The sequence below is a fragment of the Harpia harpyja genome, chromosome 11, assembly GCF_026419915.1.
Source record: "Harpia harpyja isolate bHarHar1 chromosome 11, bHarHar1 primary haplotype, whole genome shotgun sequence".
NCBI classification, from domain to species: domain Eukaryota; kingdom Metazoa; phylum Chordata; class Aves; order Accipitriformes; family Accipitridae; genus Harpia; species Harpia harpyja.
The window spans coordinates 25,083,356-25,111,015 of NC_068950.1; the positions used below are offsets into that span (position 1 = coordinate 25,083,356).

Sequence of the window (27,660 nt, forward strand, 5' to 3'; positions counted from 1 at the left end):
ATGCAGCAGCAGCTGGGCTCGCCGGGAGGTTGCGCAGAGCTCCCCGGGGCCAGCGCCGCTCCTCCCGGCCCCGCTGAAAGGATGCGGCTCAATAGCATCAGCAGGGCCCCTGTGCTTTTGACCTCGGTTTTTCTCTTGCATATGCATAAAGCACAGTGTGGTGTTAGAGGGTTTTACTGGAAGGAAACTGAGGAAGCCAGTGAGTTATTTTCAACGGTAAATGTTTATGTTCCTAATTGAAAAATTCAGTGTAATTTTTCCCAGAAATTTAATATTACCTTTAGAATATGAGAGCGGGAAGTCACTGGAAAGCATAAAAAAGGAGGGTCTTGCAGTAAAGAAACTGCAAATAAGGACGCCTCTCTTTCTCTCGCAACTCTCCACGTTTCTACTGATGGATTTCCAGATAGCTACTGTAAAACTCTGGAAATCTGAGTATTATTTCCAGAGGATATATCCATACAGTGATTTAAGCCTGATATTCACAAGACAAAAGCTGTTTGCCGCATGAAATAAATCCTTGCAGTTCAGTCCCTTCTCTGGGTTAACTTGCTCCCTCCGTGAAGAGCTGGGGACACCAGACTGCCAAGTGGGTGGAGAAAGGTAGAGGGAATTGGTCTGATGAGCCGAGGAGTCTTGATCCCCCCGTGCAGCACCTTCCTTGCCCAGCACTGTGCTTCCAGGCAGGATTCAAGCCTCCAACATCTCAGCATTCCTGCCCAATTACATGAAATGAGATCGGGAGAAAAACCTGTTTACTACAGCATGGTCTAGTTTTTAGATCCAAACAGATTGCTGTACATTGGGTGTGAAACTCCCTAATGTTTTAGTAATGATGCTGGAACCTCTCTGACAGCTCTGAGGAAAACACTTTCTGAGGTTATGTAAATGCCTAAAAAGAAATCTAACCCCAAATCTTAATTGTGTAGCAAATTTGAGACCTGTGAAGCCCAGTCATTGCCAGATTTTAAAGCCATGCTGCTACCTCACATAAATGGTCATAAATACTTGCAGTAAATGTCCTAAAAAGATCCTTGGCTCACCGAGTGAGCTAGAAGGCGGCATTGCAGGGCTGCCCCATCTCCGCTGGCTGCGAGTGGCATATGGTGCTGCCCAGGCCCGTTCCAGCGAGAGCGGGGAACCTGGTTCCCTGCAAGTCCAGCCAGAACTATGGATTTCGGGGATCATGTCCCAGGCGGAGGAACAAAGCTGCTTCTGTTTCCAATGCCCACTAACAGGGCAAAGAGACCTTTCCTTGTGCTTCTGTGCTCTAGCCTGTGCAGAAACAATTATAAAACATGTTTATAAATTCCACTTGGGTGTTGCAGCCCTTGCTATGAATCTCAAAATATATTTGAGATTTATTAAGATTGTGCTGCTTCTGACACAAAGGATGTGGGGGACAAAGAGCAGCAGCTTCTGTGGTAGAAGGAAGCACATGAAAACCTGTCAGTACACTTGTAATTTCATGCTTCTAAATGCTGGTATCCAAACATCATTGTACTCACAACTATTCTGCGTGCATTAAATCTGAGGTGTAAAATACTACCTGGTATTAAAAATGCGATAGTAGGACGAATGGTTAGAGTACAGCTAATGTTTTTGTGAGAGCTCTTGTTAGCTCTTACTGCCTTGTCCTTGGTGCAACTTAAGGCAGTTTACTGCATTTTAAAAATGTTCAGAAATATGTGCTTAAGTAAATAGATGTCTTTATTTTCAGTGTTTGAAAAGGTATGTAAAGAGAAGGGGATTGAATAAAGGCAAAGTCCACATGATAGAGCTTCCTAAATAGTGGTTGTGACTAATTTTGTAGAATTGTCCATGAATAACTGGCAAAATGTGTTTCCCATATCCCACAACTTCTAGAACTGGCTGACTCATTACTGTACTCAAGGAGTGGTACCTTTGAGTTGTGATCTGATGCATATTAAAAATTGCCATTGATTTACTTTTTTGGAGGGATTGAATCAAGGCCCTAAAGGACCTGTGATATTTTTTAAACAAAATACTTGTTATATTCTTTCCTTTTTGTTGCTTGTCCTAGGCTAGGTGAGGTATCAGTGCTAAATCACAGCAGCGCCCACTTCTCTCCTGGAGGGAGCAGAGGAGAGGGACAGGGCACCTGAACAAAGGGGAAAGGTAGAAGAGAAAATGCACAGAAGGGAATGACTGGAAATAGCAAAGGAAGGGGAGAAATAGGAAAAAGCAGAAAAGAAAGAGAATCAAAGAGAGACAAGGGAATGAAAAGGAAGAGAGAGGAAAAAGGAGTAGAAAAATGAAAACAAAAGGGAGGACTGGATAAACATGAGTAAGCTCAATAATTAATTATCAGTCTTAATCTTCCAGCATACTCCTTAGGCAGGAGCTCAATGTGATTTGGAGGTTTGTGGGGGTTTTTTTGAATGCACCCACTCCCCACCTGCCCCCCCCCCCCCCCAGCGCAGTCTCCAATAGCTTTTCTCCCTCTTACCTTGGCCGGAGCACGAGGGCTTGCACGGCTCCGTGGTGCCCGACGCTGCCCCGTGGGCTGGCCCAGTGAGCCACTGCTAGGCGCGGGCACTGTCTGATGTTCATCCACATTCAGCTGACCTGAGGTCTGCGAGGAACATGAGTAAGCACCAGCTCCCGGTTAAATCTCAGCAGAGTTATTGTTTACAAAACTGTGACAAAAGATGAAGTAATGTCCTATCTGGCCACGTATCGGGCTGTAGGTCCTCTTTTTTTCTAAAAGGAGAGCTATCTGATGTGTCTTGTTACTGTCAAAAAAAAAAAAATCAGTTATTGTGATTTAGAGGAGCTAAGTGTTTAAAATAAAATATATATTCAGTGCTTTCATACAAAGATTCAGCGATAACCAGGTGGCTCAAATCAATGTACTCTTATCAAAGCCCAAAGCTGTTTGGTTTTTTTTTAAGGTGTTTATAGATTATCTCTGCTCTCATTGTGCCCTCTTACAATTACAGATGGGGATGATGAAAACACACGTTCCCATGCAATTACTTGCTGCTACCTTATAAAAAAGCAAGGCCTAATGAACTTCAGTATGGAGTAAACTAGTAGTGTCCTTGTGAAAGAGCAACCTGAGGAGTTTTGCCCTACTACTGACAGTGAAAGCAGACCTGTCAATGAGAAGAAGCCTTTGTAAAAAGCTAGGTTTAAGATGAGATTTGAAGGAGTTTGACTCAGCATTTCCAACCTGTTGAGAATGAATTCTGGACCTGGGCTGGACAAGAGTTAAGAGCATGTCTTCTGTAAATCCTCACCCTGTGTTTTGGAGAGACCAGTACACTGTCCTCTGGTAATCAGAAACATCAGCTGCCCTTGCGCAAAGAGCAGTGCTCTGATAAATGCACTGATCCCAATTTGTGCATTGCTTTCCAAGCCATCAAAGCAATTTTAAAATCAGTATGTTATCTTTAAGAAGGATGCCAGGCATTCCTCTCTGGGCAGGAATTACCCATCGAGTCTGTGCAGGGAGAGTTAACATCCTAGATGCATTCGTTCTGTACAAACCAGAGAATATAAAGAATATTCTGGGAAAGCCATAAAGGGAGATGACGCAGTAACCATTTCTGGGATGTTAAAAATACAGTCATGCTTATGGGCTGCTGTGTGAGCTTGACTGCAGTGCCTGACTTGGCGTGATACTGTGTGGATGACAGAGTTTCACAAATGTCAAGAGTGCAGGGCTGAGTCCCAAGCAGCTCCTGCAATTTTAACATGGCTCGAAGACAGCTTGGTGCAGTAATAATACAACTAATATACGTAAAGACGTGTCTGAAACAGTGTCGGTAGGTCTGCCAGCAGCACTTTGTTAGACACCACAGTGATCGATCTGGGGTGGGGGTTGTAGGCTTGAGTATAGGTCTGTAGGATCAAGCCACTAGTTTTTAATGGGTTTGAGCTGTTCTTAAATAAACCTTCATTAGTTAGGGTGGCACCGCTAAGTCTGCTTCCTACTGAGCAGCAGGAAGACAGAAACAGCATCTACAACAGTAATAGTTTAACACAAATTGATTTAAAGACTGGAATAATAGGAAGCTTTGAGAGCTTCGATAAGGGATGAAGGAGTTGGGCAGAAAGAGGTGGAAACAGAAAGGAACAAAGCCCAGCTGGCTGCAGATGAAGGAGGAATGGGTCTCCCCTGTTTTCTTCCGTCAGCTGAAGCGCACCACATTGCAAACAGGAGATGTGAATACTTGCGGTGCACCTAGGAAACCATCCTCAACCTTGTGACCTGTTTATAGTGCCAGGAGAATGACCCCTGGGCAAACTGGGTATGCTGCCTCTCACACCCTTCCAACTTCCCACCCCACAACTGGGATCCACTGCGGGGTTGTTCAGGCTGTGTTTTACTGAATGATCTGCTAAGGGACTTGATTATGGTCTCCAATTTCCAGAGATTTTTTGTTTTTTTAGTCTGTCCAAAATACTTAATGCCTGCAACATCTCAGACCTGTCCATGTCTTTATTTGTCTGCTGGGTATAAAGTAGTTTGGCTTTTATGATGTGTCTGTATATAGGGTTTTAGTAGATTGGATTGCTTTTAGATGTTCATAATGAAAGTAACAGCCCCTTACAAAAATCGATTATTGATCATGGGAAGACAGTAGATGTTTTTAATCGTTAGAAGCAGAACTACAAATCAAAGTGTATAAAGCATTTTATTTAAAGGCATTTTATTTTATTAAAAGCACTACATCCAGTGTTTGTGGAAATGGAGTACGTTTTGTTTCTTTATATGAGGGTTCAGAGGAAACCATGGTGGGAGTTAGCCCTTCTCACTCAGTAACTGCACTGATGTCAATAAGTCAAAATTAGACTCTTCCCAAATTGCATAAACCACCAAACGATTCAAGAGTAAGGATTTGGAGGGCTGTAAAATTCCCATTTCAGTTGATAAACTACCTGTAAGAGTTGTGATCTTTTTGCACAGACACCCACGATGCATTCTTTCTTTACTGAAAATTTAGGACTACCATTGTGTGCCTATACATACACACATACATATGTATGATGTGTAGCTGAGCGTGTATGTAAATGTGTGTGTGTGTGTATATATATTTCTGAAACTATATACATATTGCACTGTGTTACAAAGAACCAAAGGTTGCTTTTGGCCATGCAATCTGTGCCATTTCTGAGTATGCCAAGTCCTGCCGGTGCCCGTAGCAGCCTCTCTGTCCCGCTCAGCATGCAGCTCTGGCTGACCCTAGTGATGATGAACTGCAGCAGAAATTCCCTCCCTGTCCTTGTTGTGACCGGGTGCCTGAATTTGGGGGCTGGTTTACGTGTTCCAGAACAGCAGCTCTGCCAGATGCGACCGCAAGAATGTGAGGTCAGTGGGCTGAGCCTTGTGAAGCAGAGAAGAGCTGCCTTTAGCCTGGAGTTTGCACCTTCCACCATTTCCAGGGGTTAAGCAGGAAACTGGTTCCTCCCTGAGAGAAGTCAACCAAAGAGGCATTATCCATTCAAGGAGGCCGGTGGGACTGTGTGAATGCCAGTGGTCTTTGTCATTAACCAGCTCTCTTCAAGCTGGCTGAGGAGCTGAATGGTTCTGTTGATTAAATCCCATCCCTTCAAAAGGCAGGAACAAAATCACCATTATAATATTTTGGCAAAGCAAAACATTTTTGTTTGCTGGCAAGGGGTTTAACTTGTGTGCAGCCATGCTCTCCCCTTAGGATGTCAAAGAAAGAGGCTTCGCTAGTCAAATGCTGCCTGCCTTACCCTGTGTTACCTTAGCCTGTGTTACCCCGATGATAAAGTGCTCCAGCGACAGAAGTCACCTTCCGTGTTCAGCTGAGCTCAACTGGAATCGTGCTCTGTAGCTGTGCCGTTAAGTGACTCTGAAGATGTTATGGGTGCAGAGCTGTGCCACTGTATTTCAAATGATAATAAAACCTCATCGGATAAATTGAAAGAGCACGGCTTTTCGTTGCAGCAAGTTGGGACCGTATAAGCAACTCTATCATTGTGCTAAGGCAGCAGATGCAGTCAGTGTTTGGAGGAAATGGTTCATGACCCGATGATGTTTCCCAAGAGATGCAGCCTGGAAACAAAGACGCTGGGGGCCCCTCGGGTGGGAGTAGCACTGGCGGGGCAGGCGAGGGAAGCAGGAGGATCAGACAATGGCAGAGACCGAGGAGAAAGGTGCAATGCAAGCAGAAAAACTCTTTGCCGTGCTTCAGGCTCACTCTTGCACTCAGAGCTGTAGGATGAAAAGCGATAGCTGGGGAAAGAGCCCCTTACCAATGACTAGCAGAGCACACCAGGAGGGTGCTGCAGCTGCTGGCTCTGCAGTGAAAGTGAGGAGCAAAACCACAGTCGGCAAAGGCACGGACTGCAGGGGTCAGATCCAAGATCTGCATCGCCCTGAGAGTTGGGTCCAGCAGGTCCCCAGCAGGGGAAGGACCTCGCCCCACATTGGGAGCCGCAACCCACTGGGACAGGGTGCTGTTGGGCACCAGGCGGCATGCTTACCACACAAGCACATTAAAGCTGATCCCTGGCCAAGCAAATGCTGATGGGGTGTTACTGGAATATTTCAGTCCCTGAGCAACCAACCCTGAGAATATGTGAGCGCTGGTGCCCCAGGTGTGAAGCATGGCCTGGCTGGAGGTCCAGGGCAGAAGACCAGGATGCTCCCCCGGGGGCTACACCCTGAAGAAGGGCAGCCACGAGGCTAAGGGGAGAAGCTGAGCTGGCCTTGTGCAAATTCTCCGGTGGTTAAGGCTGGCTGAGCTAAGCGGGTCACTTCCCTTGGCTGATGTCACGACTTTGAGGCAAACACCTGGGACCGGTGGGTGAGAGGCAGAGCTGGCTCCTGGCTGCCCCTGCACAGCACGCTTGCCACTGCGGGAGGACTGTGCTGAGGGCGTGCAGACCTGGAGCTCATCCCTGGCAGGGCTCAGCCATCACCCCCAGCACTTTCCCACCTGGGTGACGCACTGAGGACCCCCCCGCAGGCAGCATCCCGTAGCTGTCACACTGACCTGTGCAGGTGGATGTGGCCGCACCAGTGTGCACGCACAAACAAACCCTGGTGGTGCAGCCATCGCCACCCCCAGGTACAGGGGTGGCTTTCACCCCTTCAGGAGGTGTCCCCAGCACACAGTGATGGGCACCAGCATGGCCCCTGCGCTCCTCCGCTCGGGGCACCGGCTGCCCTCATCCCCCAGATTGTGCCAATGTGTGCAGTGCTGCAGGGCAGTGAGAGGTCCCTGGCCCTGAGCCCCCCCCTCCTCAGGAGCTCTGCAGCTCCAGCTGAGAGTTTGGCCCCCTTGTCTTTGCATCAGGTCAATCCAGCTCAGCTGCACTGGTGCAAAGAAGTGAATATATTTTAAGAAAATAACTGCAAAATAAAGGTGTAACAAATAAAGATAAAAATGCTGCTAATGAGTCTCATTGGCAATGGCATTATTTGCAGCTATCACCTTGAGATTTTAAAAAAAAAAAAAAAGTGAAATAAAGCTGTTTTTGTAGGAAGGGGTCAAAGCTTGTGCGTTAGCACTCCATCCCTGCTGTGCTTTGTGTTTCCTGTTGCCTGCTGACCTGCTCCACCTGAAGGGCTGTGCCAGGGAGCAAAGCTGTGGCCACTTTGAAGCCTGTTGGGGCCATAGCTGCTCCCTGGAAGGGGGAGAGGGAAATCAGAGGAGGCAGCACCAATGGGAGGGGAGGAGTGTGGACTGGGGAAGGGAGCAGGTGTAAAACAGCTCTTCAAAGCAGGGGATGAGGCTGGTGTGCTGCTGCGATGAGCTGTGGTGCCTGACAGGATTTGTCCCGTGCCAAGGGTAGGTCACCTTTCCTTTGACTCAAGCAGGTGTTGGAGTGCGTGTGTGTGCATGTGCTGAGCCCACAAACTTGTCTTTGCTGCACTGGGTCTTTTCACAGACAGTCATGGTATTCTCTGCTGCTCTGTGATTTGCAATATCTATTTTATTATTTACATAAACTCATGCTCTTGCTGTATTCAGGGAATTTCATCCAAGCATTGAGGTAGTTTATTTTCCTTCAAATCCATAAGCACAAACACCTTTGGCATAGTTTTTCTGCTACTGAGATCTCTGTATTACTCACTTTGGCTAGGTCCTTTTTTAAGAAGTTAATAAACCTGTCACTGCAAGTGCATTGACTCTCAGCAGAACACTTCTTTCGTTCCTGAGGTCCCTTTCACAACCAGTTTGCATACTAGCACTATTTGTTAGGATCCGGCCACCTTTTCTCTTCAGTATTACTGTGCAATGCACTTTCTTTTGTCGTACCTGAAGGTCATAAGACAACTATCAGTTTGCCTCCTGATGGGGGAGAAGGTATCTGTAATCTGTGTTTCATGTCTTGAGTCTCTTAAAAGGACTAGAAATCCCAAACGCAGTAACTTGTGGGTTTTCTGTCTTAGAGAATTAGGATGTCTTTGCATTACTGAGCAGGCAAACATTGAGCAGTGCTTGATCAATAAGAGGCATCGCCAGAGGTCTGGTATAGTCTACCACAGCTGACGGTAAGTGTTGCTATAGGCTATGGAACTAGGAATATAAATTGTCAAATGACAGTAATAATTCATGCATCCTGGGACATATAAAACCAACAGCATGTCAATAGCTGTGCCATGCTCTGCAGAAAATATGCAGGATTTAGATGTTGCAGGAGCCTGTGTTTTATTTTAAACCACACTTTCCTTGGTGAAATACAGACTTTCCCCATTAAATGCATTTATTTTTTGTTTCATGTTGCTACTTTTCTATTGAGATTCTAAGAGCCACGCGGCTCAAAAGGGGGCCCCGAGATTCAAAAAGCAAAATATATGTATTTATTGAAGGAAAACACATAAAAGATTTATAAAACAGAGGGTGCAATACTAGTTGAGATTCATGGACCATTTCAGCATTCATAAAAGCATACATGGTTCTCTTGTTGGCTTCACTGGGAATCGGACTTGCTAGATGGGTTACACAGGAGGTGTCTGGCATTGCCTTAAAATGAAACTTAATACAGTCACTTTGCATTTTACTTGGAAAGCAGAATATCTTGTGAAATAAGTAAGAACTTCTCTAGTATTCATGCTCTTAAAAAATACTTTGGCATAATTAATATTGCTTGTCTCTTATGAAAAGATACTGAAGAGGGTGAATTATTGCATCTGGGAGGGTACAGCAGGCATAAGAAGAAAGACCGTGTCTATCTGGTACATGTTCTCCCCTGTGCTGCTATTACACTGCTGCTTGGGAACCTAAAAGTGACGAGTGCTGTTATACTGGCTAAGGCTCCCACAAAAATTCTTCAAATGAAACTTTAATGAGAAAAGGAAAAAAAAAAAAACAGATGTTCAAGCAGCCCCATTCTTAACACTTTCAGCTGTGTGCTGCTGTGCACCTCAGCTGTGTGTTGCCAGGCCTCAATTTCTCTAAATCTGCCTGGAACTAGAAAGGGGAGACAGAGAAGTTGCATGTCACTCATGATTATATGAATATAGGCCTAAATGTACAGGTAATACTCGTAAAAGAATGTAAAATATTAACAAAAAAAAAAAAAGGGAAAGCATCACAAAGAAATCCACCACGTGTTATTTGAATCTTCCCCCGTGAGAGGCTGAGGACTCAAACACATACGAATTGTCTGCTCCTCCGTGTGACAGCAATCCTTCCATTTCAGATTTGCATGGTCCTGGCTGCCACTTGTCTGCTAGGGTATTTTTTTTTTTAAGGTGCATATTCAAATAAAATGTCTTAAATATAATTTCTGTTTTTTGAAGACCATAAAGTGATTTCGGTGCAGTGGACTGCACCTACATAAAGAGGCACTAATAGGTATTTTAGCACATCTTGCTGAAGCTGGAATGAGACAGAAATGGTGATAAAAATAACAAAAAAGTTAAGCCTGCTAACTGTCTGAGACCTATGAAAAGGGATGTCTTTGTTCTGAGGAGAACATCTTGGCTCGTTCTGCTCCTTCAGCTTGGTTTGGGGAGGATGTATTTTATAGTCCTCCCATGATACTTGGCAAATTTAAAACTGTTGCTGTTGATCCTGCTTCTCTTTGTATTAAAAGAATGTCTATGGTGTTTATATTATGGGGCAAAACCTGCCATTTCTACTTATTGTATTTTCATTGTCTCTTTTCTTATGACTGTACTGTTTGCCAGCAGCCGAGGGGCTACTTTGATGCTTGCTTTGATGCCACAGTTTATTGTGTTGCACAGTTGAGCCTACAGTTTTCCTTTCTAATCAGAGCTGGCATACTGGGTGAAAAAAAAAAATAAAGCTTTTCTGTAATTATGGTTATCTCATAGAGTCTGCATTTGTTATAGCTGCTGGGGTGCTGGAAACCAGTGTTTGTAAATACCTATATATATTATGATTTTTTTCAGTCTCAGAGGTGATATTTTTGCCTGCTTCTGTTCCTCACCCTGGCCACTCATGCGAGCAGGCTTGTGTACCTGCATGCCGAGAGGCTATTGCCGTGGGAAGATACTGGCCTGCATGTGTTACCTGGATTATGTGCATGGTACAACCTACACCTTGTTCACTCTCCTCACTCTAAAGGATTAGCAATCAAGAAAAACAAATGAATCTTGTTTTATCAATTCACCCAGGGAAGTAAGTAGCCAAAATAACCAGAACATTGATGCTGGCAGCAGGGACAGAAGGCTGGCTGGGTTAGAGTGTGCTGCGTGATGCCCACCTCCGCCTTGCTGCTCTCAGAGGCATATGATTTCACTGTGGGTCCTAGTATGTGTCACAAGGCTCCTGTGCCCACAGAAAGATGCACTTGCTGGCTCCCTTTTTGCCCCATGCTCCATGTGATAATGGCAGGCAGGGCTTGAATAATACCCACTCGGATGTAGCTGTTCCTTTTCTCCCTGTGTCTCGTGGCCGTTTGCGGACTGATGAGGAACCGTTCTGTTTCCGTTTTACAGATGGAAAAGGAGAGACTTCGAGAGGCTGAGTGATTTGTCCAGGATGATGCAGCAAATCAATGGAAGAAAAAGGGAAAAGGCCACTCCACGCAGTTTAGGAGTGCCTTTAATTGCCCCATGGGTTTTGTAGGGAAAGGCATGCAGGTCCCCAAAGAGGCATCTTCCATCGCAGGAGTGTTCCTCCATTGTTTCTGTCAGATTATTGCTGTGAACAGCGGAGAAATGCAAAATGTATTATTCATCTCTCCTACTCATAAAATCAATACCTATCAAAATACAAATACAATTTAAATCAAAGGGCACTTGTTGAGTGCCGATCCTACTAATTAGGTATGATTTCCCAACAATTTCTTAAATTATTTATCCAAGGGATGGGTAGCAGGCACTTTATGTACCCCAGAGTGAATATTATAAACCTCTTGTCATGATACAGCAAATGTGAAATGTAGTGCAATGCAGTGTGATTTGTAACCTTGATGAACTAATGTAATATCAATAGACATCAATCTGTGCAAAAAAAAAATCTGTCTCGTGGTAACATCTAACAAGATGTGTCGAAAGCCAATAACCTTGTGAAATGGACACGTATCAGTGAAGGATGCAGACTGTGCTGCTAGGAATCAATTAAAAATGTAATACCCACTTGCAATGGAAGTTACTAAACCACCACCAACACCACCACCAAAAAAGAGGTTTACATCATGCATGGACATTTGTCATTAGAGCAGCTCCCTCCAGGCTGACTGTTGGCTCTGTAAGCAATTCTACTGTAATATCTGGCCTTTTCTTCTTATGCTGGTGTTGCTTAGTCTAGCCCCATGGTCAACATCTAAACAGTATTTATACCCTATCTAGTTAATTATGCTTTTAAAACATGTAAAGAAAAGAGCCAATGGTTTTGAAGATTTCTGTGTACAAGTTAGGAAGCAGCTCTCCTGTAAAATGAAAGGTTTACAATTGTCGGTCAATAACGTAGATCAATGCTCTTCAATTTTTAATCATAAGGATTTTTCTTATGCAGCTTCTTTGGATCTTAATTTTCAAACTTAGACTCCCATCCATACAGCAGATCTTAAGACTCCATCACACCAGCCATGTGTCAACTGAAAATCCATGGTCCCACCATACAAACATGATACCTACTCACCAAATTGTTCCATATCAGTGATTCAAAAGAACAGTCTGAAATATTATGTATGTTTTCTCCCCAGTTTTTAAAACAGATATTTTAAAAAGCGAACATTTTATCATTTTACTTTTTCCTTCATCATCTGACAAAAATTTAACAGCAAGTGTAATTTTGAGGCCCAAACTAAATAGTTGAGCATGGATCTGCTATGACTTCTAGAACAGGGATACATGAGAGGCTGAAGTAAAACCATCAGAGTAATTCAGAGCTTAAACTTCTTACTCAGTGCCTTCCTGTCTAGCCTTAATGGTGACCAGGCTTCCAAGCAAGCCATCAGGAGCCTGAGCAAAAAGCTGTAGCCGTCCAAAGTGCTGGCACATTTCAGCTGCTGCAGGCAGCCTGTGATCTTACTACACCGCTGGCAGTACTTAGGTGCAATTGTGCAACTGGGGATGCAAGGCAGAGCCTTAATTCAGAATTTCATGGCATTTTAAAGTACAAGTCAGAATTTTAATGGTATTTAAACCTTCCTTATTAGTTGCACAATAAGTGTCTTTCAGCTAGTGTTCTGCAAAATCCTTCCTGGTGGTCTGTGAAAGACACGGTTTGAAAGTCAGAGAGCTGGAGGTTGAATGCCAGGTATGTGGAAATGGATCACTGTGCCTGAACTGATGGGAGGAATAAGGGAGTCTGAAGAAGCACTGCATTAAGATATCGTGGGCTAATAAGGGTAGTAGCACAAAGTATAAAAAAGCATGGCATGAATACCTTGGTTATATGGGATAAATTCACCTTCAATTGCTCAGCTTTTCTGCTTGTATTTTTGTTGCTTTTAATTAATAGAGGTTTGTCTGGCAGGTATGAAAACAAAGTTCAATCCCAGAATGTTTAAGTCCCAGCTACATCAAGTGAAAATAGACAATCCTACATTTAATGTTTTGCATTTTCTCATTCTATTTAAATGAGAACGAGCTATCTGGAAGGAGCATCAAACTTTGCAGCTACTCTTTAGTAGTATTTTCATTTTCTTCTTCCGCCTAATTCCTTTCATACTTGTTTAAAAAGTCCGTGATTGTATATTAGTGACTGCAAAGGTTACCTAAATTAACACCGTGGACTGATTTTGTTTTACATGGAGGGTAAGAGCAGATCTTTCAAACAGCTTTGTAATATGTCTTTTGTGAGTTCAAGTCACATACAGTAATGGCCACTTAAGTGAGCTCCTACATGCACAACTCCTTACTTGCAACAGTACTAACCAATGCATCTATAAAATGGCACTAGCATTTCGGTGCACTGAAATAGGTTCCTCCTCTCCCCTCCCCTTGAAAATTCAGCCCTATGTTAGTGTTTAGTGGATACCAAACAAAAGCGTATGGTCTTCTCCATGGCAGACGTGTTATTCACTGTATAACTGTACCGGATAGATATTTTTATATTTTGCTTGCATCTCCCTTCAAGCGAGGCATGACATTTTTTGTAGTTGTAACTAACACTGTTTTTCAACCATGAGTTGTTATAATTATATAACATTATAAATATAATTGAGGTAATAAAAGCAAAGCAAACAGTCTAGATTATATCTCTGGATTGTATTCAGAGGTTAAAAGTGTGTGGTTTTGCTGTACATCACACTGGTTTAGGAAGGATATAGTTTGGAAATGATCACACATGGAAGACACCAGCTAAGGGGCGTATACCTTGTATATGAGCCTAGATCAAATGGCTTACTTAAATAGGGCAATATGTCTTTTTCCACAGATGTCCTTTCTACAGATAAAGGTGTGTACAACCTGCAGATATCTACAGTGGGCAAACTGAAAGTAAACAAATAGATATGTGTTCAGCTGACAAATTTCTAATGTAAATGATTTTGCCTTAAACTGGAAGGAACAAAGAAAAGCTTTGCGGAATAGATCCTCTATCGCGGAGATAGGGAGGCAGAGGACTGCAGTGGTACTGCCTGGACTCTGTTGTGGTGCAATCTGTAATGCACCTGTCCTGTGAAGCACGAAAGTGCTATTATATTTATTTTTCAAAGAGAGAGCTAAGACAGGGACAGAAACCACGAGACCCGTCTGCACACGTAAGGGAACTCTGTAAAAGCTGAGGGGTTGAAGCAAGCTGCGTGGAGGCCTTGGCTAACACCCTAAAACCATTAGACCATCCTCACAAAATTTATGTTGCCAAGTCTGTTGCCACTGAAATCTGAAAGCAAACATTAGCAGCCAAGAACATCATGCTAATTAATTGCCTCAGGAGGACACAATTTCCAAGATCTAATGAAAGATGGAATCCAGCTCCCATATGTCCCATTTGATAGCCCAAGAAAACATGCCCACATTTTTCACAGAAACAGTGACAAATGTCCAACTACTTGTCTCTCAGCTGAATAAAACTATTCACCAGGCCCAGAGATGGAAACGGCTGCTCATCAGCACCCAGCCTGAAAAGCCAGCCCAGGATCTGTCACTGAGGAACCATTTTGATTCACCATGTTGAAGGCAGCTTCAGAAGGTGACAACTGAGCACCAGCACACCTCTCTGTGCTGCTGTGTCAGCCAACAGAACAGCAGTACCCCATACCTTGCGTGCAGCTACCCTGTCACTTTGCGGGTTCATTTAAAAAAAAGAAATAATAATAGAAATAAAAAAAGGTAGCATGTCATGTTCTTGAGAAAATACTGGAAAGAAGACAGAGGCATCAATGTAAATGCAGTCAACAGTATGTGCCAGTGCTGCCTTGCTGTGCTATAGGCTTGTTCTTGCTTGAACCTGAAATTCCTGTAGATGGGATGTTCGTGCCAGAAGGACAGTGGTGCGTAGCCCCAGGGCAACAGCGAGGGCCGGAGAGCCTTGGTGTTCACCTGGAGAGAGGCCTGTCTGTGGGAGTACAGCCCTGTGTTCAGTGGGGATGTCCTGTCTCAGTGTGGCCCTAGGGCATGTGGAATTGTTCAGCTGGCCTAAAGACATAATGTTTCTTTTTAATATTTATTATTTGAAGGATGTGTCTGTTGCCACGCTGGTTCTCTGTTGCATACGTGAGGAAACCTTGTACTGTGGAAAGACTGGCGTGCTGCTGTGCAGGTGCTGTGGCTGTACCCACGACCTGCCATGTTCAGGGAGAGGCGGGTGTCGTCTCCGCACACGGGAAGATGGTCCTGCTGTGCTGGTGCAAGGTGTTTGATGCAATTCCCAGGTTGGTTTGGATAAAGTTGACTAATGGGGCTGTTGCTGTGCACACTGGCTTATTGTACCAGACCTGACCCTGCAGTGTGAACATCTTTCACACGTTGCAGCCATGGCCCCAGCCCAGCTCGCTTGCTCAGAGGACGGTAGGGAACACCTTGGTGGCCACCGAGCAGCCTGAGAGGCTCAGTGCAAACGGGGAAGCAACAGGGTTGTGGAGCAGGACTGTGGCAGACCTCAGTGTATAATCCAGGTCTTCTGAGCTTCCCCTTATCCATCCAAACATCATTAGTATTTGCTAAATCGTCAGTTTTTGGAAACACTTTCGTCTTTTATATATGATATATGTGAAACTGCTAATCTAAAAAGAGTATCTTGACACCTTGTTTAGTGAAAATGGGCACAAGGAAAGCAGGTACAAATTGCACAGCAAATTTTTACCTTAAATATTGAAGAAAATATATTTTATTCTGTCTAGCCCGAGATTAAAGAGCAAAAAAAAATGAGAAGGTCAAAGTAAGTAATTGTAACACGCCAACTATTGTGTATTTCCTCAAGATCTCTCAGGTTTGTACAGAATAATGACATTTCTGAACTTCAATAACTTCCATGCAGAAAAGCACACCGTTTTGACAGGCCTCAGTAAATCATTTAAAACCATAAGGGCTGCCATTATGCAGCCTGTGGGATAAAGTTAGACACAGGGTATTTTTCTGCAGTTGGGCTTCAATTTCACTCTAGATTTTAGGTGACACAAAGCTCAAAAGGAGCTCCTGGTACTACTCTCCCAGAGATGAGATCAACACTTATGAGTACATGTTTTGATGACACAGCTCAGAAAACTGAAGCGATTATTATTATGGAAGGACCAAGGTGATAAGTACCATGTTATATATGAACAACTGTCAGTCAGACAAGCCAAGAAAGGTCATAATCCATTATATTAATGTCATAAATGTTATCATAAACTGACATCAGGATGGTAAACTGGGATTCTTGCCTTTTTTTTTTTTTTTTTTTTGAAGTGCTGCTGTTCTTAAACGTCACTGTGTCCTGGAAAGACAAGTTTAGTATTAATTTTTCTCTCAAAATAAAGGACTTAAAGATTTTTAGCATAACAGAAGTAGGTTTTTGAACATCCACATAATTTTTTTTTTTTTTTATTTTAAAGTAAGTGGCTGAAGTGTCACAGCAGAATCCAAGACACCATGAACAGATAAGGGAGAAGAAACCAGCAACACAATAATTCCTGACTATTTAGATACTGTCCCCCATTGCTTTTTTGAACTGTAGCTGTCACACCTGCGTCACGTGGGCATCTCCAGACCTCTTGCCCACATGCTGGGGGCTGCTCCAGCTGATGATGGGGGCAGCAGGATGGCAGAGGTGGGAGCTCCTGCCCTGGCTGCTGACCACGCCAAGCCAGGACTGTGCCCTTTTGCAAATCACTCCTTGACTTCCATTTTTTTTCTATATCAAATATGAACTGCTGTGACACTCAGGAATTTATGACAGCAGAATGAGAGAGCGTAAATCATGTTTTATGTCTTTTGTGTTGCTGAGCATTTTCACACCGACAGAGAGCAGGCAGCTCAATGGATGTCAGCAGTGCACGGCTCCTCTGAATTCACCCCGGGCTCCCAGAGGAGTATCACCGGGGACGGAGAAAGCAGCGTGCTCTCTAATGAGGCTTTCCTCTGGCCAGCACCAAGGGGTACTGCATCCATTGCCGACCAGTTAAGAGCCAGGAGTAAATTGTTGTCACCTTGTGTAAATTTGTTCCCAACACAGGCTGCCAAACAAGGGTAAGGGAGGTGACCTCTGAGCCCATCCAAAACCAAAGCCTTGTGTCCACACTCACTAACTTCACAAATTCTACAAAAGAATGTTGTCACCCTGAAGTGTGGGTGCATTGGAGGTGAAACAACTACCCAGTTAGCACTGGACAACTTGATTTCCAGCATTTGGGGGAATGGTATGGTAAACTCCAGAAATGCAAGAGGAATTTAAGGTGAGTTTTCACATCCCATGCAGTCCAAAGAGAAAAGCAGGGTAAGTACTTCTGGAAAGCGCCATGCTGTATTTACCGACCACATCAGATCAGAGCTGTGGTTTTATGTCAGACTTAAAATTCAGCATTTCCAGCACACTCATGCTGATGTACGGGTGTGATATCATTGACGCAAGCAGGAGACAGCCACCAGTGAGTCACCGCGCCACTTCCTCCAGAAGCCAGCTGTCTACGGTAGGCATCCCATTGCACTGCTGATCTAGTCCGGCTTGTAAAAATCACCCATCTAGTCTAGTTTGTCCAATCTACAAATAAGCTGTGCTTGTACTGTGCAGGTAAATGTTCAAAGTGAAACCAATACGGGCTAACTTGAATTGTATAAGATAACTGCAAATCATTACTTCAAGTGAGAGCATAATGCCTGGAACCACAGGCAGGAAAATACATTTGCAGACTATCAAATTATCTTGGGATAATAGTGTAATGCTTTTTGCTGCTGTACTGTGTGTTCTGATAGCTGAGCAAATAATACTACAGCTGGAAAAGCCTCAGAATTTCAGAGAAGAGATTTCGTAAGCAGAGTGCTTCCACAGAAGAGACTGGGTTTTCTGTATTATTTTGGGGGGGAATATTACCCCCCCCCCCCCAAAGATATTTTTTATGATTCAGAACTACATAGAGTAACATCCTATGATAAACAGAACCTTTAGACAATTTGTCTATTTTATAACATAACCTGCGAAGTGCTTCCTTGTTCATATGAGGTTACTTCTCTCTGTGATTTCAACAATATTCTTTTGATCAAATGTGTTTTCAGAACTGGCACAAACAGATCAAGTAGCTAAGCAACTATAGCAGTTTGCGTGCACAAGTGCTGTTTGAATGTAAATTTTTTCAAGCACATTTTTAGAGAAAACAGAGCGCCCTTTGAAATTTTGGAACTAAAGCTATATACCATAGTGCTGTTTATGATGTCTGTAGAAGTGTATGACACCCAAAGCACTTTTAGGATGCTCCAAGATATATCAAAGAGCATTAAATTCAGCACAGCTGGGAATGTCCCCAGATTCACTTATGAATACATATTTCTTATATCCTGTATGTTAACTACAGTTAACATAGCCTTGGTCATTGAGAATAATCCACAGAGTAAGCCTATTAGGTGAGATTTAGCATCTACATTTTTCTGCTCACATCTGCTTGCCTGACATATGTAAATCTGCCTGGATGTCACAGTTTACATCCTATTTTCATTGGAGGATAATGAAACTTGATCGGTGTCTTCATTGCCTTCTCTGTCTCTCTAAGAAATGTTTCTGCTTGTCAGTTCCTCCTTACCAGCACTCTTTGGTGTGATCCTTAGTCAGGTCCTTTATCAGAGGGGAGTACATGCAAGGCTTGCAGGCAACCATACAATTTATTATTGTTTGTGCAAAATGGGTGCAGAAAGTGTTACTTCAAAGACAGTAAGAAAATAAAAGTGATGTAGTAATTTCCTAACCTGAATTTTCTGTACTTCTTTCTCTCACAAAGCTCTGGCATATCACAATTTTAGCAGCAATCAGTCAGTAATAGCTTTCCGAAGACTTATGTTTCCTTTTAATTCTTACAAAACTGAACTGTAGGCACTTCAGTAATTTTAGAATAGCTTAGTCCGAGAGGTAAATTAGAATTAGGGAAAATTAGACCATTTCTAATGAGATGGTTATTACACTGAATAATGATGATTATTGGTTCTGCTTAATAAAACTGTCAGCCAATGCAAAATATATATTAAGTGAAATTACATTACATTATATTTCTATCAACTCAAATTCAGTGCATTGCTTTTCCACAAACCATGGGCATAACGAAATGTTCGACAGTGCTTCCTTTTCCAAATAGGATGAAACGTGGAGCTTTCAAAAACAGCCCTTTAAAGCCCTGATTTAAAGCCCATTAAATCTAATGTGGTGAAGATTCATGCTGACTTCTGTGCCATGTAGATCAGGACTTCACTAAAACGAACAGTGTTCTCTCCTATTGTCTGTGCTAAATATCTAGATAATACTAGTGTGGTGAATATATTACAGTATTATTAGCCTGCTAAAGAAAAAACTTGTAGGCATACATTCCCAGCCCTCTTGCCTCTCCGAGCTCATTGCTTGCCGGTTCACCTGCTCTTCTGTTCTGATTTACCTGGCAAAATAGGAGATGGACTTCACAGGCTGAACTACGCTTTTTATTTCTAAGGTGAAAACAATGAGGAAAATTCTCTATTAGCTAAAAATGAGATCCTGCTTTACAAAACTTGACACTGGAGCCCCGAATGCTTTGAGGTGAGGCAACTCCCCAGAAGCCTGTTGGCTGTCCAGGGACACAACTGGCCGTGAAATCTGAATGCTCAGCATTTTTTTGTTTAAAAGCAGGACATAATATCAGACCTTGCCTTCAGCAAGGACCGCTGTGCTGAGGAATGATAGCCATCCCTCTTGGGAGAGTGACTCCCTGCCTCTGCACTGGGAGCCTATATGGCAGTAAACTGCCAAAGGGGGAGGAAGAAAGGAGGGGGGAAGCCGAGAGCACGTTCCTGCTACCATACCTTCTCTGTGCAGGACTTTGTCTAAAAGGAGATGTTTTTGTGGAATGTTTTGATACAAACTAAGCCATATTTGTCTTACAGAAAAGGTGGTTACTGCAACTACAGTAGCAATATATTTTATAGATTCTGGAAGAGATTAAACAAGCAGTAACAACTGCATGACCAGGTATGCACCTTTGCCAATTGACCTGGTGAATTGGGGCATGGAGGCGAGAGAGTCTTTCTGTGGTGCACATTGAAACCTGGAGAAGCACAGATTTTCCTATATAATTTTATTTCTTTGCGAGTGCTATTGCTCTTACAAACAGCAATGTATTATCTTAAATGAGGATGATAACATGGTTAATAAGTCACAGCACATGTGGTTATAAGGTTTTTATCATGCTTTGAAACATCTACTAATCAACAAGATTTCTCCTTTTATGAAGCCCATTTTGTAGCGTTCCATAAACAAGGTTCAACAGTCACAATTTCATTAGCATTATATTGTTGCCATGGTAATGTGGTACCAATTCAATTGATGGGCTTTTCATCCTGGGCTTATTATAGAATTGCTTTTCCTGTCAAAGATACATCTATATGGAAACAGCAAACAGACCTTATCATCTGAATATTAGCACAAAATTTCATCATATGCTAATTTGGGTAGGAACATATCATGTTATTGGCATCAGACCCAGAAATCATCAGAGACACGATAGAAGTTACTAAACACCATGCATGGCAAAGTCGCACTCCAAAATTAGGAAAATTACTTGCATTGTTTGCTGCAGTATCTGAATTTGTTACCGCAAAAGCACTTGGCTCTGCTGTGATCATTCTCTGTAATGCTGTTGGGAGGGCACAGTGCTGCAGGTGGTAATATCAAAGGAAAAAAAAAGCAGTAACAAATGCTAAACAATAAAATGTGAGCTGAAGGGATGTTGGTCCTTCTCCTGTTTGCACGTTCTACAGCATGTTTTGGGGAAATCGCTGCCAAATGCAACGCCTTGGTTTCCCGGTCTGTAAAATGGGGATAACGACCCCTCTCCCCCTGTGCGGAGCACCTGGCATATACCCAATAACTAGTGATAGCTAGTACTGCTAAACATTGTTATTAAGTAAAGTAGCAATGTTTTTAACAGCTCCAGGAAAATACACTGCACAGATCTACAATTTGAGAAATGTCACTGGGAGAATCTGGACTCACCCAGGGAAATGCAGCAGAGTTGGCAGACCGAGGAGGCAGCAGAACATATGCACTTATGGAGGGAAGATACCCACGTCATTACAAAATCATGACAGTTTGTAGTTTTTTAAGAATAAAGAATATTGTAGGCTACAGGAGAAGTATCTGCCGCAATCTGAGCAAGGAGAGCAACAATACAATACAAGGCAACAGCAGGGTGGCTTGTTTATTGTATGTTGAAATATTTTCTTGTATATTTTCACTGGTTTTTGATGATTATTTCCTATTTAGATAGGAAATATCTTTTTCCATCCTGACACATAATGTTCAGTCTATCATTTCTTAGCTTAATCATGTTGCGTCCTTTGCAGCAGCAAGGGTAAATTACAGACAGGATAGTATTCAGTATAATCAAAGATGTGTTCCATTTTACATGATAAGTTTTGTCTGATTTACAAAGGCAGTATCTTCTCCAGCTGAGTAGGGGAAGAGAGACCTTCACTTGCAGATAAAAAACACCCCAGAGGAGAGGAGAGGCTTCTCCTCCATTAGGATCCTATTGTTCATACAAAAAAATAACCATTGTTACTACTATTATCTATTTATTTACTTTTACCATGATATAGCCACAGGACCCAGCTGAAACTGGGACCTACTTGTGCTAAGCACAGCAAAACCATACAGAGAGCCATGGTCTCTTCTTCAGGCAATTTATAACCTTAAGAGCCATGAGAAAGACCAGAGAGGAAAGAAAAATAGAGAGAGAGGGAGAGACAGCTTACGTAACTGACGGAAGGTCAGAGAAGAAGTCAGTGGCAGAAGAAAAGCAGGTCTCCCACCCTGGTTCCCTCCGTCAGAATACCTGCCCTGCTGGAGGAAGGAGATCTTTGGAGATAGCTTTCCCCAAATTCTGAGGATTCAGACTCTAACTCATACACGGAGCCATACTTTACCCCCTAATTTCAATGGCTGCATCTACGTTGCTGAGCAGGGGCAGCCTGAGGCAAAGCTTGAAGTAAGCTGTGCAGCCCACCCGTATTACCTATTAAAACACCTTCAGGCTGGCTCCAGGGCAACTCTGTTAATCCTCCCAGGGACAAAGGCTCAGGAATACCCTGAGCATGTTCAAGGGCACCAGGGTCAGGGTACCTGCCAGAGGAATATTAATGGGTTTCAACACCACAACCGAGGCAATAGGGATCAGGCTTTCTTCCTCTGCGGTAGGGACTTCCAAATCCAAGCCTGAACAGATGGAGGGAGGGGCGGCAAGAGAGGAGATTTTGGTCACAAGAGCAAAAAAATCAGTTTGCACCAGAATTTGCAGGCTTTGATCAGGAAGAAATATGATGTCTTAGATGAGGAAAGCATTGGCTTGTAGTTATTCTTGCTTTCTCCCCCCCCCCCCCTAAAAATCCATATATTGTAAAACCGTTAAACTCTGGGGGAGGAAGCATTCATCTTCTGATCAGTAAATACTTCCCTTTGCTGTGTGGTGCCTGCTGACTTTACTGCTGTTGCAACCTTTTAAAATGCTTCCAGGAAATCTCATTAGATTTTAACTTTAATTTTTTTTATTAAGGAATCTGAAGAGAGTTTATAATAATCCAAATTTAACTTTTTAATAAACACTGCAAATAATATGCTAGCATGGACTTGATCTCATAGACATATCTGATAAAAATTCTGATCTGTAGTAAAATTTGTTAGCCAGGGGTCTGTTGTCATCATATAAATGAACAAAAAAGCTGGCAGCTTTAAAATGCCAATATTACAGTAAGCCTATATTTTTTTATAATGGTTTTGCGCCGTGCATTCAGTGTTGGTGAAGATTAAGATTTAGCATGCAGAAGTAATATCCATTATGATGGGATTGTCCAGAGCGAATTGAGTAGGACATTTGCTTAATTAAAAGTATTTATCTTAGATGATTTAAGAAGTATGTCCTACTACTGAACTGATGATGTAAATTAGTTTCCTATAATCAGTTCACTACTGGTGACTCTCATACTAAACAGAAGAATAAAAACTAAGAGAAGAGTGAGAGGAAAGTAATAGATCCCCCTGTCTGAGAATTTAAAGGGACTTTAGAAATAATGATTAATTAACACTATGTCACGAGCAGGAAATATACATGCTCACACCCATAATGCAGACAGCTAACCAGAGCCCTAGAAGGGTGCATTTCTAGCAGAAAGTGAGGAAATAAAAACATGAACAAAACCCAGATTCCCACTCCTACCCACCAGACCTCTGCTTCCCCTAATGAGGCCTCAGAGGCACTGACATTTGGGGAGCTGACCTCGAGGATTAGGGGTGGGACAGGTCTCTGCTGCAGTGGGCAGACAGAGCCCGGGGCAGGATGAAGCCCCGTGCTGAGGTGTGGGGAGTCTCGTGGGGTCTCGGCGGTGGCTTTCCCCGGCTGTGGGCAGGGTGCTGGGGGAGCAGAGCTGCTGTGGCTGGGGAATTTGGGCAGAGAGTGGAGAGCAAAGCCAAAGCAAAGGCCAGAGCTACAGGGAGGGCAGGAACTGTTCTGACCTGTTCCCCTGGGGGGTTTTAGGCATCTGTTTATAAAAACATGCCTTTAAGGGAAAGCCTAACTAGTGGAGTGTTTCAACCTGTCTCAATGTTACAGCCGTCCAGCTTAAGTCTCCTGAACTAGCCCGTCTTCCTTCCTCGCAATGCCAAATGACCCATGGAAAGCTGTAGATCTTCAGTCTGTGGGGACAATCTAACATCGGCAAATTCTGGGGTTGCTGCTACAAGGTAGGGCTACATCTAACTCCTTCAAACTGTCCCATCAGCTCAGGTGTCCTGCTCACATGAAAAGTTCATGACTCCCACTGCAGAGACCTACTTGTCAGCTTCTTGGAAAACCCTCCTGCCTGCATGGCAGCCCCCCGGAGACAACTGGACCTTCCACCAGCCAGACATACAAATCACCCGCTAACTAGTTTTGGCTGAGGTTGTTGGATGAAATCTTCATAGATAGAGCCAAGAGGACAGGCAAGAAATATTTCTCTTCTTCATGCCACAACTTGTTTTCTCATTATTTCTTCTTGTCTCCTTTTTACACTCCAGGCATTTTTTTCTTTCCACATAAGCTAATAGGAAGAAATACTGTGCCCTACTCCAGTCATTTAATTTAAGTAATTTGTTTTAATTCTTATTACGAGCATTCAAATAGCAAGTGAAATTTATTGATATATGTTACACTTCTGAAACACTAGAAAAAATTGTCTGGCCCATTCTTTGCTAATGCTGGCTTAGATGACGTTTCAGGAACAGGAGCCACCCTGCAAAGGGCTGGGCATGTGCAGAGGACAGGAGCTGTCAGTGAAGCGCATGGCCACGAATCTGGTTTTGATCTGTCCGTGTGATTTTCCAGGTGAGCCTCGGACCCTGCCTACGCTCTGTGCTCCCAGACGTTGGCCCCACGACGGCAAACGGAGTGACGTCCGAGTCCCGCTTCCCCCGGCCGCGGCACTGGGTGTTCGCTGCTCCCGGAGCTGCCCGCATGCTGCGGGACACCCAGCTGCCCGACACCTGACCCAGCTCGGCCACTGGTGGGGACGCTGCTGGGGCCGGCTTCTCCCTGCTTGTTGCTGCCTGCCTGCCTTATTCTTCTGAGTTATGCCCCAGCCCACGCCCATCCTGTTGTGCCACTGCCTCCGGGCTGTGTTGAGTTTTCAATTATCACAATATACAATGCAGATGATATGTAAAACAGCTCATGTGACTCGAGCAGGCTGAGCTCAGTAGAAATACAGTTAAATAAAAAGTACTGCTATAATACCAGGAGGCTGATTGGAACCACAAGATACTGGTGTCATATCCTGCGGCTTTTATGTTGGTAGATGTAGATTTTAGACATTAGAGCCTAGCTATCCGACAGATAACAACCAGAGGAAATGGATCTGGGTATCTTCAGTTGTGAATAACTGATGCACTTTTGCCAATAAATGGAGGACCTGGTAAACTGCCAGAAGAAAAAATCTTTTCAGATACCTACAAATACAATCAGGCATGTAGTATGTGGTAGCATCTAACTACGTGTAACTTAAAGAAACTCCCCGATTGCTCACAATACATTTAAAATGGTACGTGAAGAGAGCTCTGACCTCAGAGAACCAATGTGGTTACATTGTCAATTCCAAATTCAGACAAGGAAATAAATAGCGAGTGTAGGTCTCATGTATCTGTACAAGCAGTAACAAACCCCCAGGTCAGGTATCATGATATCTAGGTGGGGTAAAACGCTATGACGAAAGAGGGAGAAATAAGCAAAAAATACAATAATGTAAAATGTGCCTGTTACTAACTTCTGGAAAAGCTCAACAGCTAGAACTTTAGAATGTGGTATGTAGGCAAATGTAAAGAGAGCAACACAATAAGTGTGTTTTTGTCCAGAGCAAAATGAAATAGGCATACAGAGCAAATTATAATATTTAGTACTTTCAGGGCAAATTCTAGTTGAGGATCATGAAGTAATTTGAAAATATTAATAAATTAGCCTCACAGCTAGCTTTCAGGTAGGTAATAATGATAATTATTACTATAAATAAATATTATTATTATTATTATCATTCTTGCTCCAAAGAAATGAAAATTGAGGCATAGAGTATTTATGTATTTGTCCAAAGTCTGTGTTTTACTACTGTAACCATCCTTCTCTAGAACTATTATATATCAAAGTTTATCTTTTTCCAAATACTGTGTGCAATACACTATTCAGCTTATGAGCTCTAAAAACCAACCAGCTGAGCTTCCTTACGAAACAGTGCCTGTGAACATCTCCATTTGCATTTGAATTCTCAAGCGACAATCCTGCTTAAAAAAATATAAATAAAAAAGGAATCATGAAAATCAGTACAAAATCTGTCAAGGCCCCATCTGTGACTGGGTATCAGAATATCGCTAAGAAGCTCTGAGGAACAAAGTTCATTCCAAGTCTAACACATAGTGCTTTTTGCTCGATGAAATTAATTCAAGCAGGGTGAAATGAGGGCACATACCATGAAAATCTCTGTTCCTCCACTGAGGAGTGAAGGAAAGCAGCATCTCTGCTGTGTGTGTGGTCTTGGTTTTGGTACATGTAGTTGTGCTTAAATACTAAAGGTTTTACACCGCAAAATACTCAGTGTGCTCACATCTCCTTTTCATGGCCATGTATACCTGCTGCTTCTCTGAGGAGTGTCAGGGAATGAGTAATCTCTGGTCCTGACAAGATGAGGACTTAGATTATGTATGCTTGTTGCAAAAAGCAAGCTTTCATAGCTAGCTACCTGAAGTAGTATGGAAACAAAATGATAGACTCCACCCTGGCCTTGAAAATACCCCTACAAACATGTTTATTTCCTTCTGAATGGGAATTTATAAAGGGTAGGGGCACTTATTTGTAGGCTATTTATATATCTCCTCTTCAGGATCTGAATTCCTAAAAGTCTTGGCCATGGCTTTTTGCTCTCACACATGCAATATTTGAAATTAACTATGGAAATAGGAGAACCACAGCATTAACACCATTCTAATGCACTGTATTATTTTTCTTTCCCTTTTTTTTAACCATTAGAGTATGCAAATGTTCAGTTAACTGGTCCTCATGTTTCCTCTTTATTGAATTGCTTTCACTATGGCAAATAAATATTCATAAAGAAATGTGGACAATAAATCATTTCAAATAGTTCAAAGCCATTTTCTTTCTAGACTGCATATATATTCAGCTGTGACTCGCCTTTAATATTTCATTCAAAAGAGAGACTTGTAGAAGGACAATAGAGATAATGTGTCAAGCAGTAATTAAAACAGGGGCTAATGATTAAAACCATTTTGATCTACACTGTGCTCTGTCAAATTCATAATCTCCTGTGTTTGTTAAGATGACTTTCTACTTGCTTTATACAGAAACTCAAAATAAACTTCTGTTTGAAGACACTGCACAGAACAAAAGATTTCAACCCTGAACTTGTGGAGTCCAGAGCCCTTCTCAGCTCTGGAGTTTAGGTATATCTTCTGTACCATCCTAGCAAGAGAAACTCAGGCAGGCACTGTCCCTCCTGCTGATATTGTGACTTCTCTGGGAAGTAGATCCAGGTGCAGGGCAGAAGACAACCAAGGGCCACCCCAATGGGTACAGGCACATGTAAGCTGTCTCACCATTTAGATTTAAGCTAAGAGCTCTAAAAGAAATGAAAGTTAAAGATCTGGTTAGCTTACACATTTGGGGATCTTGGTTTAAATCCAAATAACAATGAAGTTCCTTGTCTCATTATATGCGTTTTGGCTACTAATACACATATTTGGCCCAAACTCACTATCTTTCCTGATTTGTTGCTGACTTTAGTCCCAGATTCAACAGAGCACTTACATACAGACTTAAATAAATTGATTTAGGAAAGCATTCCTCTTTGTGTTTAATCTTGGGCAGACATTCAACTTTGAAATCAATGGGACTTATGAACAGCCCTGACCTTGGGGTCTAAACGGTTGCTGAATCAGTGCATTGACAGAAACATACTGGAAAAGATAATATCCATGTCTAATCAGAAATATAGTCTCTACTTTCATGGGAAATTACCCATAGATAACACATTATTCTGCTCAAGAAATCCATTTTATAGCATTTATTAGAAAGCCTTAATTCACATTTTCTGTTTATGCCAAAGATGCC

The 27,660-nt window shown here is 42.8% G+C and overlaps 1 long non-coding RNA gene across 2 annotated transcripts in view; it reads left to right on the plus strand.

Moving 5' to 3' along the window:
• The window catches only part of LOC128148191 (uncharacterized), a 47,443-nt gene extending 20,519 nt beyond the window's left edge, over window positions 1–26,924 (plus strand). The window contains exon 4 of one of the 2 annotated variants that reach the window (XR_008237207.1): window positions 23,626–26,924. This is a non-coding gene — a long non-coding RNA (uncharacterized LOC128148191). Of the gene's footprint in view, window positions 1–10,915; window positions 13,620–23,625 lie in introns of those variants that run through there. The other variant, XR_008237208.1, reaches the window with a different exon arrangement.
• The last annotated feature ends 736 nt before the right edge of the window (window positions 26,925–27,660 follow it).